Raw genomic sequence first — 16312 nt, forward strand, 5'->3', positions numbered from 1 at the left:
TGGTGACTCCATAGGTACACAAAATATTGTCCAGATTTTAGAGCGTATAACTGTGGGGCAAATATATAGCACCAAGAAAGGAGTTACAACATAAGTTGCGTACGATCACGATTTTTCAAAATTTTGATTATACAACATATAAATCGATAAATTTTTTGTTGCTGGTCAAAATGCTTTGTTCCTGGTTGTTCTTGGCAGATTCGAGGTATCTTTCTGCATTCGGAAGAGCGATGGGAAAACAACCACAGATGAAAAAGATGAAAACCGAGAAGGTGGATACCGAACAACAACCACAGAAGTGGCGGAAACTGTACACATGCTCAAATTGTAAGCAAGGAAGACATAACCGTGCCACTTGCAAAGGTGGTTGAGAAACATTTTTAAAACAGTATTAATTTCTGATTTTTAAAAGTTTACAACTGAGTATTTTGATTACATTTGATTTTGGCACACTATTTTGGTTTTCGATATTCCAACTTTATATTGAGCTGGGTTTAAATTAACTATGGCTGTTTGTGTTGATTAATCAAAGAGAAAATGCAGATTTTAGTGTTCTACTTGGGAAGTCTTTTTTTTGCTTTTCAGAACTGGAAGATGTTGCAGCACGTGAACAATAAATTATTAAAGAAACTGATTATATGTGAAAGATGTAAAGTAATAACCATATGAATCATAACAATAAAATGAAACTGTTTAAACATTGCAAAGTCTTAAAATCGTACCAATAAAATAAAATTAATAAGAATGCAACTTCAGTAGGGATATATCAACTCACGATCACTCGCTCGCAACGGAAGCGGGTTAGAAACTGTGGGACCATGTTGTTCAGTCTCCTCAAATATTTCTGCTGCAAGCTTTTCTCTAACCATCATGATATTCTCATCAGATAAAGATGTGGTAAACTCAGCACCTAGCGCATGACACTCAATGAATTTTATTGCATAAATTCCACAATCACCTGTTTTCAACATTTGAGGAATCCCTTGTCTTGGTCTTCGAACCTTATATTGTTCAACACTCATCTTTGGCCTTTCTGATACGTAGATATGTCTTCATCTTTCAGATGTGGTACCGTAAACATCTATATTGAGTAAAAAAAAAGGTAACTATTATACTTAGCTCATAAATAATAGATGTAGGTTGTAAAGAATATATGGAACTACCTCATTAGTCTTTGACTTCTCTGTCAGTAGCATTACCTCCAGCTCCAAAAGGTCTATCCTTATTCTCATTATTTCATAGCTTCTAAGTTGTTTTCCCATCTCTTCTAATTTACACTCCAATGTTTCTACCTTTTTTGCTTGTTGCACAAGTTCCATTTTCATGCGTATCACTTCTGTTTTGTGTTTCAGCGATGTCTCCTTACCATCACTTTTCTCATTTGCATATTCAGCTTTTTCTCCATCATTTTTTTCTATGTTCTTTGCAGTCTGAATGATGTTTGTTCCATGATCCACCCAAGTCACAAGTCCTAGACCTCCTTCTTTGTGTATGGCTTCAAGAAGAGCATCAACCTTTTTGTCGACACTTTTATCCTCCCATACAATAGGTGCTGCTTGATTGATAATAACATTCCTGATATTTTCTTACAGATTCAAGCCAAAATCAGAATTACTCTTTCTTAAGACAAACAAAATTGAATCAACACCAACACAAAGTTAGCAAACATTCCAAATACCTTATCAGCGGCTGAGACAATAGACTTTTTTTGTCCCCTTTAAACCTCAATACTTTAGAATAGGAGGCCCATCGATGTTTCTTGATGACCAATCTTTGCTCCGAGGCTTGGGACGACACTGTAAGCCCATACTTGTAGAGCTTAAACAAACCCATCTAATGTGTATGAGTTAGCATTCAAGTTTACACGCTTCACTGAAGCAATCAACCGCTTGAAAGCCTTTTTTCCCAAAGGATGTTTCTTCAATTTTGTCAAGTCAAAAACCATTCGAGAAAGTTCAAGCGGAAGCTTCTTTTCATCATCTTCACCTATGATAATAGTTGCTAAAACAGACAAATACGTAAAACGGATTTTGTCTTCTGTTGACCAAGAAAAAACATCTTCCAAGGCTCCTCTCAACTCTTTCTTGCAAGGGCTTTTCCTGTTTACGTTTAACTTCTTCCACAATCCTTTATGCACCTTTGTTTCAACGACATATTCATTCTCAACAAAAGGTGCACAGTTCAAAGCAGTTATGTTTTCGAACTCTGACAAAGAGAACCGAGCCGTGTATTTCCAAACAAGCACCACATCTCATGCTTTTTCTTGCAAACAAGTTGGTTCACAAGAAGATGCTCGACGACCTTAGACGACCAAGTGAATTTATTTTCTACGAACCATATAATGTTCCGCATTTCTTCTCCAACAGCATTTTCCACATCTTCTAAAAACTCAGTCTTACTATGGTGGTTGATACTTTTCTTGGGTTTTGGCTCACAACCAAGTGAAAACAATCGTAATGGAAATCCTAAATCCACATTTGTTTGAATTGACATCCTGTAAAAAGACTATGAGTCTAATAGATTATATATGAAAAAACTCTAGCAAAGAATTATTCAACTTTACCTAAAGACTCTCAAGATAATTATAGAAAACAATCTTGTACACATGCTCAAATATAACTATAGGAAGATTTACGACAGAGTCATTGGCCGAGAGTGAAGGTAAAATTAGAGAACAATGTTACTAAACTGGGTTTAAAACCACGCCTCGCTCACGATCTGAAATTCACTGGTTACAAAGTATTTTGCCAATAGAATTGGTGCAGCAAGAGGAAGACAAGAAAAGAGACTTTGTCGATAAAATTGGTGAATTGCTAGAATTTTGTCGCTGAAATTTATTTGATTTAACGTCAATATTCTTGTATATCCTAAATTTCCTTATTTTACAATAAATGATTAATGAGATAATTAATATTAAAATAATTATTTGATTAAAACAATATAATGCTCAAGTTATAAAAGGGTAGTTTAGGAATTACGAAATTACTTTGATGATTAGTATACCACTAGTAAAAAATCCCTCACAGCCACATTTATTTTCGTGGCTATAACCCAAATTTCGTTTGGTATATAGAGAGGAAGCCACGAAATGCTACGAAAATTAAATTGTATGTATACGATCGTAGCAAAAACTGACCGTGTCAAAGAACGTAGCAAATTGCCACGATTTGCTGCGACATTTTCGTGGCAAATATTTTTACATTTTGCTACGAAAGTTTGCGTGTCTATTCTGGCTACGAAACAAATCGTGGCTAATACGTGTCTTTTAAAAAAAAAAAATTAAAAAACAAATTCATAAAAATAAATTACTAAATTAGAAAAAAATAATTTTTATTAACGAAATTACAAAATATATAGAAAAAAAATTATAAATATATATCATACATATATATATACACAAATATATACGTCGGCTCAACCACCGGTACCGCCACCAGCTTCTCCGCCGACACCTCCGGATACTACGCCTGAAGCGGCGAGTCAATTTGTTTTTGGAGCCACCGGTAGTGTTATGGATGAAGCGACGCTTCACACCTCCTCCGCCGTCATGCTTCTTCTGCTTCCTCACCATAGCTTCTCATCTTCAATCTTCAAGCCGGCTCAGCTCAGGAGCCACAGCCTCTGCTACCTCATCCTCCATCAATCTCCTCTGCCACCTCCACCTTCCTTTACCAAAATAAATAAACTCAGATTCAACGCACAGAAAAGAGAAGGAGAGAGAGAGAGAGAGAGAGAGACGCTACCAGTGATGGTGGTGAAGAGCGTGACGGTGGTGGTGGTGAAGAACGCGACGGTCGTTGTTAAACTTTGTTGTTGTAGATGGAGAAGAAGAAGGCTGTGAGTGATTGTGAGAGATTAAGACAGAGTTGTGTTGTTGAAGAGATAGAGTTCTGGAGGGAAGAAGATTAGAAAAAGCAGAAAAAGATATCGAGAGAAGAGACTTTGGAGAGAGAGAAAGAAACACAAATAAATGAATCTGAACCATTGATTAGATTTAATCAATGGTCAAAAATTATGATCCTCACCCTCTTATCTTAACCAATAGAAAGTTAGCAGTAATTATTAATTATGTTTACTTTATTCTACCTTTTTTTTACAGCATTTTAGTTTTAATATATATGGAAGACAAAAGAGAATGTTTTATTTAATTCTATATTTTTTTAATTATAGATATTAAAAATTATGTTTATGATTTAAGATATGTTGATTTAGTTCAAAACAAAAATATAAAGTTAAGTGTCATGTTTATGATATATAATCTGGTGATTTAGTTCAAAATAAAAGACTAGTTTATAGTATGAAAATATAAAATTAAGTGTCACTTTTATTAAAGTATATTTATAGTTTAGGATTTAAGAGCAAGTTTAGTTATACTATAGTGTTTAGTTTTTATTTAGAATTAAAAGTTTTAGAGTTTGAGTTTAGGGGTTATAGAGGGTTTGTTTAGGTTTTAATAGTTTAAGCCTTAGAATTAAAGATACTGTTTTGTTTAATTTTAGATAAAGTTTACATGCTTACCAAACAAAGAGATAAAGTTTACGTGTAAACATTTTAAATATTTATATAAATAACTAATAATAATATATTGAGCCTTATTTATTTAGCTTAAATAATTAAATTCTTTAAAGATTATGTTTTTGATTTGGGGTATAGAGATTGTAATTTATGTTTGACATTTGAGTTTGAAAATATTAGTTTTGGTGTTTGGATTTATGATTTAGGGTATTATGTTTAGGTGTAAAGTGTATGGTTTGGAATATAGTTTCGAGGTTAGATTAAAGATTTAAGAGTAAAACCTGAAAAATATTAATTTTTGAATTTAAGTTTGAGATTTAAAGTTAAAATAAGAGTTTAAGATTTTTATTTAGAGTTTAGGGTTTTAAAAGTATATTTAGGGTTTAGTATTTCAAATTTTAGTGGCTAATTCGTGATAAAATTGTGGCTTTTCTACACAGCCACGGAAAATTTAGTGGGCAAACCGTAGCAAAAAAGATATTTTTTACAAATTAGCTACGATTACAAGGACGTTTAATTTCGTAGCAGTTTGCCACGAAAATTCGGTAGCAAAATCATGGCTATAGTTTGCTACGTTTTAACTCGTGGCAGTTTCGTGACTTTTCTTGCTACGATTTACATACGAATTGCTATGTTTCATATTTCATGACATTTTAGTGGCATTTTTGTGGCTTCTTTTGCAACATTTTATTTTCATAGTATTTTCGTAGCATTTTCAAATTTGCCACGAAAATTTCGTAGGTATTTTGTGGCTATGAGCAATATTTCTACTAGTACGTAGGTTATCTGAGTAATATTAAATTTTATGAGTTATTCAAACAATTTCTGTAAAAAGATAGGTTATTGTAGGTAATTTTCTCAATATTAATCAAATAATTTTTTTAATATTAATTATCTCATTAATCATTTATTGTAAAATAAGAAAATTTAGGATATACAAAAATATTGACTCAAAATCAAATAAATTTCAGCGACAAAATTCTAGCAATTCACCAATTTTATCGACAAAATCTCTTTTCTTGTCTTCCTCTTGCTGCACCAATTCTATTGGCAAAATACTTTGTAACCAGTGAATTTCAGATCGTGAACGAGGCATGGTTTTAAAATCAGTTTAGTAACATCATTCTCTAATTTTACCTTCACTCTCAGCCAATGACTGTCGTAAATCTTCCTATAGTTATATTTGAGCATGTGTACAAGATTATTTTCTTTAATTATCTTGAGAGTCTTTAGTTAAAGTTGAATAATTATTTCCAAGAGTTTTTTCATTTAATCTATTAGACTCATATTCTTTTTACAGGATGTCAATTCAAACAAATGTGGATTTAGGATTTCCATTACGATTGTTTTCACTTGGTTGAGAGCCAAAACCCAAGAAAAGTATCAACCACCATAGTAAGACTGAGTTTTTAGAAGATGTTGAAAATGCTGTTGGAGAAGAAGTGTGGAACATTATACGATTCGTAGAAAATAAATTCACTTGGTCGTCTAAGGTCGTCGAGCATCTTCTTGTGAACCAACTTGTTTGCAAGAAAAAGCATTAGATGTGGTGCTTGTTTGGAAATACACCGGCTCGGTTCTCTTTGTCAGAGTTCGAAAACATAACTGCTTTGAACTGTGCACCTTTTGTTGAGAATGAATATGTCGTTGAAACAAAGGTGCATAAAGGATTGTGGAAGAAGTTAAACGTAAACAGGAAAAGCCCTTGCAAGAAAGAGTTGAGAGGAGCCTTGGAAGATGTTTTTTCTTGGTCAACAGAAGACAAAATCTGTTTTACGTATTTGTCTATTTTAGCAACTATTATCATAGGTGAAGATGATAAAAAGAAGCTTCCGCTTGAACTTTCTCGAATGGTTTTTGACTTGCCAAAATTTCAGAAACATCCTTTGGGAAAAGAGGCTTTCAAGCGGTTGATTGCTTCAGTGAAGCGTGTAAACTTGAATGCTAACTCATACACATTAGATGGGTTTGTTTAAGCTCTATAAGCATGGGCTTACAGTGTCGTCCCAAGCCTCGGAGCAAAGATTGGTCGTCCAGAAACATCGATGGGCCTCCTATTCTAAAGTATAGAGGTTTAAAGGGGACAAAAAAAGTCTATTGTCTCAGCCGCTGATAAGGTATTTGGAATGTTTGCTATCTTTTGTGTTGGTGTTGATTCAATTTTGTTTGTCTTAAAAAAGAGTAATTCTGATTTTGGCTTGAATCTGTAGGAAAATATCAGGAATGTTATTATCAATCAAGCAGCACCTATTGTATGGGAGGATAAAAGTGTCGACAAAAAGGTTGATGCTCTTCTTGAAGCCATACACAAAGAAGGAGGTCTAGGACTTGTGACTTGGGTGGATCATGGAACAAACATCATTCAGACTGCAAAGAACATAGAAAAAAATGATGGAGAAAAAGCTGAATATGCAAATGAGAAAAGTGATGGTAAGGAGACATCGCTGAAACACAAAACAGAAGTGATGATAGCTAGCACGAAGAAAATCAAAGCATTAGATTCAAACGTTTCTGTTTCTTCTACTGAGCCCACTGAAGTGATACGCATGAAAATGGAACTTGTGCAACAAGCAAAAAAGGTAGAAACATTGGAGTGTAAATTAGAAGAGATGGGAAAACAACTTAGAAGCTATGAAATAATGAGAATAAGGATAGACCTTTTGGAGCTGGAGGTAATGCTACTGACAGAGAAGTCAAAGACTAATGAGGTAGTTCCATATATTCTTTACAACCTACATCTATTATTTATGAGCTAAGTATAATAGTTACCTTTTTTTTTACTCAATATAGATGTTTACGGTACCACATCTGAAAGATGAAGACATATCTACGTATCAGAAAGGCCAAAGATGAGTGTTGAACAATATAAGGTTCGAAGACCAAGACAAGGGATTCCTCAAATGTTGAAAACAGGTGATTGTGGAATTTATGCAATAAAATTCATTGAGTGTCATGCGCTAGGTGCTGAGTTTACCACGTCTTTATCTGATGAGAATATCAAGATGGTTAGAGAAAAGCTTGCAGCAGAAATATTTGAGGAGACTGAACAACATGGTCCCACAGTTTCTAACCCGCTTCCGTTGCGAGCGAGTGATCGTGAGTTGATATATCCCTACTGAAGTTGCATTCTTATTAATTTTATTTTATTGGTACGATTTTAAGACTTTGCAATGCTTAAACAGTTTCATTTTATTGTTATGATTCATATGGTTATTACTTTACATCTTTCACATATAATCAGTTTCTTTAATAATTTATTGTTCACGTGCTGCAATTTCTTCCAGTTCTGAAAAACAAAAAAAAAGACTTCCCAAGTAGAACACTAAAATCTGCATTTTCTCTTTGATTAATCAACACAAACAGCCATAGTTAATTTAAACCCAGCTCAATATAAAGTTGGAATATTGAAAACCAAAATAGTGTGCCAAAATCAAATGTAATCAAAATACTCAGTTGTAAACTTTTAAAAATCAGAAACTAATACTGTTTTAAAAATGTTTCTCACCCACCTTTGCAAGTGGCACGGTTATGTCCTCCTTGCTTACAATTTGAGCATGTGTACAGTTTCCGCCACTTCTGTGGTTGTTGTTCAGTATCCACCTTCTCAGTTTTCATCTTTTTCATTTGTGGTTGTTTTCATCAAACATACCACTTTGGACCTCTTCTTCACCATATATATATGGTGCACCACTTTGTGCCTCGCCTTCACCCTATCCATGAAATGCAACACTGTTCTGTTTATCTTCACTGCCTCCGTCAATAGTAACACTGTACTTTCGTTAAAAGTTCCACTTTTTTCTTCATCCTCACAACTTTTATATAGATTGCCATTCATTTTTTCAACTATGAGAATGCCTACAAAATCAATATACTATATAATTAAAAACAGAGTAATATAGAGAATGGTCGTCAACTACTGTTCAAAAATGAATATAATATGGAAAACACAAAGGTTTCGATTATCAGCAAGTCTGCCAATAATATGTAGACTTTACAATTATCAGACAATCTACCCATAAAAGTAGACTTTATGCGAGTCCACTATTATTTCGCAGACGAATTGAAGGTCTGCCAAGAAAAGGTCTGCCATTTTTCAGCAGATAACAAACTAGTCTAGGAGTTTAGATTTTCATGTCAGCAAAAAAATGTAGCCATCAGGCGAGTCTACCAATTAGTCCACCAGTAAATATAAATCAGTCATATTGCTAGTTGAAGTCTACTAATATGTTCCAGACAAAATAAAAGTCTACCAAATTACAATTTGAAGTCTGCTGTTCTGTGTAGACATTACTCTAATCTGCCAATTATTATCATAAAACATACCAATCTACCAATTTGAACTGTCATGTCTATGAAGATATGTAGACATTTACGAAAGTCTACCGTATGTTCGTAGACAAATTATAAGTCCACCGGTTTGGGAGTTGTTGTCTACCATAATATGTAGACACCCTACTCTCTCATAGCCTATATATATGTCTTCCATGTTGTCATTTGAAGTCTACTATAAAACATCTAGACTTTACAGCAACCTATCAACTATCAGTGGACAAAATGTATGTCTACCAACTCAAAATTTTACTCTCACCAATATTTGACAGAATTTATGTTTGTCTTCATCTACTATGTATGTAAATTGGTTTCAGTTACCTGGATTTTAAATCTGCTGAATCGTGAAGTTCCTTTGGTAAAATTAAGTAAATAGTTCTACAAATCAAAAGTAACCAAAGAAAATATTAAGAACAAAACATACATAACCTAGTTAGATATCGATTGTATATAATTGTTGTTTAAATAGAACAAAAAGACTATAAGTTACCAGTTTCACAATAATGATGCCAAAGTTGTCTGATCTTGAAAAGCTTGATGTTAAATTTTGAACTTCTCATACATGGCTTGTGAAAAAGAAGATGGATGCGTCAACAATGGTGTTTTTTTCCATAAATTAATATTTCCTTTTTTAAAATACATGTTTTCCTTTTATTTAATGATTATTAGTTTTGTTTTAAATTTACTGTATATTAATGATTTCTTTCCTTTTAAAAACGATTTTTAAAATCTTGATTCAATCATGTGATCAAGGGTAATATAGAAATGTATCTTTCAAAAATATTAACAAAGATTGTATAGGTATCGAGAGAAGACACTTTGGAGAGAGAGAAAGAAACACAAATAAATGAATCTGAACCATTGATTGATTAATCTAATCAATGGTCAAAAATTGTGATCCTCACCCTCTTATCTTAACCAATAGAAAGTTAGGAGTAATTATTAATTATGTTTACTTTATTCTACCTTCTTTTTTACAGCATTTTAGTTTTAATATAGGGTTAATTAGGTGAATATACAAGAAATTTTTGAAATTGGCAAAGTGTGTATATTATCAAATAATTTGCGAACAAAGAGATGGTAGAGGGTAAAATGACTCCATTAACCTCATGAAACGCTTTCAATCAAATCACATGTTCATATAGCCGGTCATTTTGTCTTCATCTCACAACATGGATGCTTTTCGACAATGACAATTTTTTTTAAAAAAAAAGTGCAAGTACAAAATATCCTTATATATTGTTCTTACTGTTTATATATATCAGATCCATTCTGAACAGCTGCTTTTAATGGGCAGCTTTATGAAAAGTACTTTAAGGATTTAAATGGATATAATGATTGTTATGTGATTCTTCTTCGTTTAGCCATATAGTTGGGTTATCTCTTCTCTATCTCTGTGATTGCTTCAGTTGCTACACGAGTTACTGGGTTAGGTAGGATTAGGTTAGGAAGAGGAAGAAAAACTGGAGGAAGCGATTGGGAAAATCATCCGTTTGAGTAAACTCGGTCGTGCCGAGTCGACTCACTGAGTTGGGTTCGAGTTCGGGAGAGTTGGCTGGTGGTGACTCGGTGGATGAAGGATGTTGTGGAAGATATGTCACGATCCAAGAACGATCGTCCACTTTTAATCAAGAGAACTAATGAAGAGGAAGAAGAGAGGGCCTACGACGAAAGGGATCTCGACTACGGCGTAGGATTTGGCGGCGCACGGCCGTTTTCATGGAGGAAGTTATGGCGGCTCTGAGATTTTCTTGCAAAACCCTAAAACATATTGGGGGAGAAGGTGATAAAAATTACAACTATGCCATTAATGAAAAAATAAAAATAAAAAGGCAAAAACGGATTCCCATGGGTCGAACACGCGAACTGTTTCTTTAAGCTACGCTTCAGAAACCATTCGACCGTACAATTATTGTTACATTCTATGGAAGTCATGCATTCATATCTATATTTTATCAGAAAATTGAATAACCATTAAAAACTAAATCCCGAATAAGCGGAAATTAATCTGAGATTTTTCTACAACTCGCGAGGTCCATAACGACCGCCCAACTAACATCTAGCCCGATTCCGAACATGAGTGAATACCCAAAACTACTAGAGGTCATTTTGCAAAGGCATATCATTGCTCGTGGTGGAGTCTGATTCATTTTTCGGTTTGTTTGATGATGTTTTTGTATTGCTTACATAAGTTTTTTATTCAACTTGTCTTAGATCTAGCTTCGTATGCTAGGAAAAGGAAGAAAGAAGCTACTTTTTTCAGCTGTCTTCATGGAACAAACAACCGAATAAAGAAACAAATATCTGGATATTCAACAATTTAATACAAATATCTCGATATTCAATAATATAATCAAAAATGATATTACTTGACAAAAAAAATTGACCTTGTTAAAGCTGTAAGCTAAACCCTAAACAAATTTATCACTAACTCCAAAATCATAATCTCAGTTAACCCATATAACAAATAGTATAAGTTTGGTATTAGTAAAATCTTTTTACCAAAATAACTATTCATTAAGATTAAACTCAAGAATCCCCCCACCAATATAGGCAAGTTATTCGAAAACTGTAACTGGTTAAAAAAATGTCTACCCTGATTTATCACTAACCCCAAAATCTTATCTTTGGTTAACCCAAATGAGAAACGTTTAAATTTGCTATTATTAAACTAAATGCTCCAAATAATAATCCTTAAATGAATTGGTTCACTATCTATTCTTTATGATGATTTATGACTATAACCCCCTTAGCAAAATGGTTAGAAATTATTATCAATAAACACAAAATCACAACCTCAGGTAACCCAAATGGCAAAGGTTAAAAGTTTGGTAGCATGAAGATAAATGAACCAAATACATATGGTTCAAGTACTAGTAACTATTAATACAATAATTAGCACTAAACCCAAAAACAGAATCTCTGTTAACCCAAATGGGAAACATTTATTGTTTGTTTGGATTATAATAACGGGTTAAATAGGTGAATATCCAAATTATGTGTGGAAATTGGAAAAGTGTGTAACTTTTTAATAAAGTGAATAACCATTAAAATTAAATTCTGAATAAGCAGCGATTAATCTAGGATTTTTCTACAACTCGCTTGGCCTATACCGACCGTTCGACTAAAATCTAGCGCGATTCTGAACATGGGTGAAAATCCAAAGCTACTAGAGATCAACTTTCAAAGGCATTTCATTGTAACCACATATAGAAAACTTTTTTTCATATATAGCAATTGGGTTGTTCGATTCTACGATTTTTTTAGATATATCTGATTATTTTGTCGTTCGTGAATATAATGATTCAAAAATAAGAAATTATACTTCAATAAATCATGGAATAAGTCTTGAGTTGACCTTGTCAAAATACACTAGCTACAATAATGTTTATGAATGCCCATTATAATCAAATAATACATAGATAATCTGACTTTTCATTTCATGTTGATAGCTAGAAAATGATTATTGTATATGTACTTTAAATGCATAACATAATTGGACGATGTATTATAGATTCAGGTTGAGTTAATATAAAAGGTAATATGTATGTGTAAATCTTAACCGGATATTAAAAAGTAATCTGGATACAATAATGCCGTTGGCAAAATACTAAACCCTGAATACTAAACTCTAAACCGTCGGGTAAACCATAAATCCTTGGGTAAACCATAAACCAGCTTTTATAAACTAAATCCGGTCGAAAATGTTATTTTTGGAATATTTCAGATAAAGTATAAATCTGAATATGTATGGGTAAATCTTAAATCTTAAACCTTAGACCCTAAATCCTAAACCCAAATTCTAAATCCTAAAATCAAACCCTATACCCTAAACTCAAATCCTGGACCCTAAACCCAAATCGTATACCTTAAATCCAAATCCTAGACCATAAACCCAAACCGTAAACTTTAAACTCAAACCATATACCCTAAACCCAAATCTTAAACCCTAAATCCAAACCATAAACCCTAAACCTAGACGCTATAGGGTTTATTTTGTACTTTTTATTTTAAAAAATAATTTAACTTGGCAAATTTTATTATTTTGTTTCTTTTTTAAAAGATATTGAATATAAAATAACAAAATATTATTGGTTGGTAAACCTACCGGTTCAACTTAGGGGTGAACCCAAGAAAAATACAATGAAACCCGTAATAAATAGATTTTTCATATAAAAATATGTTGATATGGATATGATATTTATTTTCCGAATATTATATCATGACCACGTACTTGAGAGAACAAGTCTAAACCGGGCAATTGGATGTGTAACTTTTTAAATAAATTTGGGTACAATAACGCCGTCAGCAAAACACTAAACCCTAAACCCTGAATACTAAACCCTAAACCATTGGGTAAACCATAAACCCTTGGATAAACCATAAACCCTTGGATAAATCTTAAATCCTAAATCATAAACACTAAATCTTGAAAAAACTAAACCCTTAATCTTAAACCCTTGGGTTTATGGTTTATCCATGGGTTTAGAGTTTAGTGTTTAGGATTTAGGGTTTAGGATTTAGGGTTTAAGGTTTAGTGTATTGCTGACGACATTAAAAATTATTTTAAAAACATTCTTTAATTTTTTTCTTTGCAAGTACTACTTTTTTTTATTCTCAAAACATAAAATAATTTGGCAAATTTTAATTATTTTGTTTCCTTTTTTAAAAAAAATATTCCATACTCAATATCTTTTAAAAAACAAACAAAATATTGTAAATTTATATTATTTTTTTAAATTACTAGTTGCAAAAAAAATATAATATTTTAACGCCGTCAGCAAAACACTAAACCCTAAACCATAAATCCTAAGCCCTAGGTTAAACCCTAAACCCTTGGGTAAACCATAAATCTTTGGATAAATCCTAACCTTAAATCAAAACACTAAACACTAAATTTTAAAAACACTAAACCTTTAATCCTAAACCTAAATCTTTGGCTATTACTATTTGAATAAGTCATATTGGATTGGTCTTTTGGTATTGCAATAGATTTATATGAATGTGCATTGTAAACAAATAATACATAGATAATCCTGATTATAATGATTATAACCAGAAAATAATTTTTTTATATCTATAATATGAATGTATATTACAACCAGATAATATATCATAGGTTCGAATTAAGTTATTATAAAGACGAAGCAATATGGACGTGTTAGCTTTTATCCAAATATTACAAAAATAATTCGGCTAAAATTTGTAATAGCCAAGAACATCATTTTGTTATGCGAGATTAGAAATGTTGGATATCTGTAAACAAACTCGGTAAGAAATTACTAGTTGCAAATTTTGTTTTTTTAATATTTTAACGCCGTCAGAAAAACACTAAACCATAAACCATAAATTCTAAGCTTTATGTTAAAACTTAAGCCCTTGGGTAAACCTTAAATTTTTGGTTAAAACCTAAACCTTAAATCTAACACTAAACACTAAATTTTAAAAACACTAAACCCTTAATCTTAACCCTAAATCGTTGGGTATTACTATTTGAATAAGTCATATATACATTTTGGATTGGTCTTTTGGTATTGCAATAGATTTATATGAATGTGCATTGTAAACAAATAATACATAGATAATCCTGATTATAATGATTATAACTAGAAAATATTTTTTTTTGTATCTATATATGAATGTATATTACAACCAGATAATACATTATAGGTTCGAATTAAGTTATTATAAAGACGAACCAATATGGACGTGTTAGCTTTTATCCAGATATTACAAAAATAATCCGGCTAAAATTTGTAATAGCCAAGAACATCATTTTGTTATGCGACATTAGAAATGTTGGATACCTGTAAACAAACTCGGTAATTTCGGAGTACTTCAAATAACGAAGAAACCTAATTAAAAACATTAAACCCAAATCTAATTAACCAAAACATATTTAACCTAAACCTAATTAACCTAAACCTAATTAACCCTAAACCTACTCTCTTTGCTGCCTCCTCCTCCTTCCTCCTTTGCCTCTCTTCTCGATGTCTTCCTCTGTTCTGTCTCCATCCCCAGCACCAGCGATAGCGATGACGACGGGGACGAGTTCGAGACCGGTGGTGACGGGGGCAAGCTCGAGACCGGTGGTGACGAGGGCAAAGCTCGAGACCGGTGGTGACGGGGGCAAAGATCGAGACCGGTGGTGATGGGGGAAAGCTCGAGACCGGTGACGACGGGTCGAGACGTCTCCTCTTGCTCACGACAACCGCTGTTACCAAGAACAAAAAATCAGATGTGAGAGAGAGAGAGAGAGAGAGATGACCATTACATATGTCTTCCATCTCGATAGAAGTACGCCTTGCCTCCTCCAATCCTAAAACAAACAAAATCAGTTCAAAAGAGAGAGAGAGAAACAGAGAAATCACAACATAGTTCTCCTTTTAAAAGGAAATGAGAGTAAGACCCCATTACCTATAGAGATAACTCACAACAAAATCATTGTTCTGATTCTTCTGAAACAAAAATCAAACCACCAAAAGATCAAGTTTTGTTTTTCTCGTGTTGCTCTGGAAACAGAACAGAGAAAAAAAAGAGAGTAGAAAACGCTTCTGGAAACAGACATGAGGAAGGTTTTTTTTATGAGAAAGTTATAGTTTGTCAGAAAGAAGAGAAAAAAAACTTTCAACAAAAATAAAATAAAAAGAGAAACTGAACGAGAAAAAAAAGGAGAGAGAGATGGCTAAAGAGATAAGGGGTTTTGTCGGTTATTGTCTGCAAAATACAATAAGGGGGTAATCTGGCCATTATCAAAAATACCCAGTGACAATAGGTATATACCTAATTAAATAAGTTTTCATGTATATCTACTGCAATTTCCCTTTAATATATATGGAAGACAAAAGAGAATGTTTTATTTAATTTTATACTTTTTTAACTATAGATATTAAAAATTATGTTAATGATTTAAGATATGTTGATTTAGTTCAAAACAAAAATATAAAGTTAAGTGTCATGTTTATGAATATAATCTGGTGATTTAGTTCAAAATAAAAGACTAGTTTAAAATTTGAGTCTATAGTATGAAAATATAAAGTTAAGTGTCACTTTTATTAAAGTATATTTATAGTTTAGGATTTAAGAGAAAGTTTAGTTATACTATAGTGTTTAGTTTTTATTTAGAATTAAAAGTTTTAGGGTTTGAGTTTAGGGGTTATAGAGGGTTTGTTTAGGTTTAATAGTTTAAGCCTTAGAATTAAAGATACTGTTTTGTTTTAATTTTAGATAAAGTTTACATGCTTACCAAACAAAGAGATAAAGTTTACGTGTAAACATTTTAAATATTTATATAAATAACTAATAATTATATATTGAGCATTATTTATTTAGTTTAAATAATTAAATTCTTTAAAGATTATGTTTTGATTTGGGGTATAGAGATTGTAATTTATGTTTAACATTTGAGTTTGAAAATATTAGTTTTGGTGTTTGTATTTCTGATTTAGGGTATTATGTTTAGGTTTAA

The 16312-nt window shown here is 32.4% G+C and overlaps 1 long non-coding RNA gene across 1 annotated transcript; it reads right to left on the bottom strand.

Moving 5' to 3' along the window:
- Positions 1-14546: 14546 nt before the first annotated feature.
- LOC106316696 lies at positions 14547-15498 on the bottom strand. The gene is made up of 2 exons (XR_001264923.1): positions 15262-15498; positions 14547-15163 (listed from the first exon to the last, which is right to left on the bottom strand). It is a non-coding gene; the product is annotated as an uncharacterized LOC106316696 (long non-coding RNA).
- Between the last annotated feature and the right edge of the window lie 814 nt (positions 15499-16312).

The sequence above is a fragment of the Brassica oleracea genome, chromosome C9, assembly GCF_000695525.1.
Source record: "Brassica oleracea var. oleracea cultivar TO1000 chromosome C9, BOL, whole genome shotgun sequence".
NCBI lineage: Eukaryota > Viridiplantae > Streptophyta > Magnoliopsida > Brassicales > Brassicaceae > Brassica > Brassica oleracea.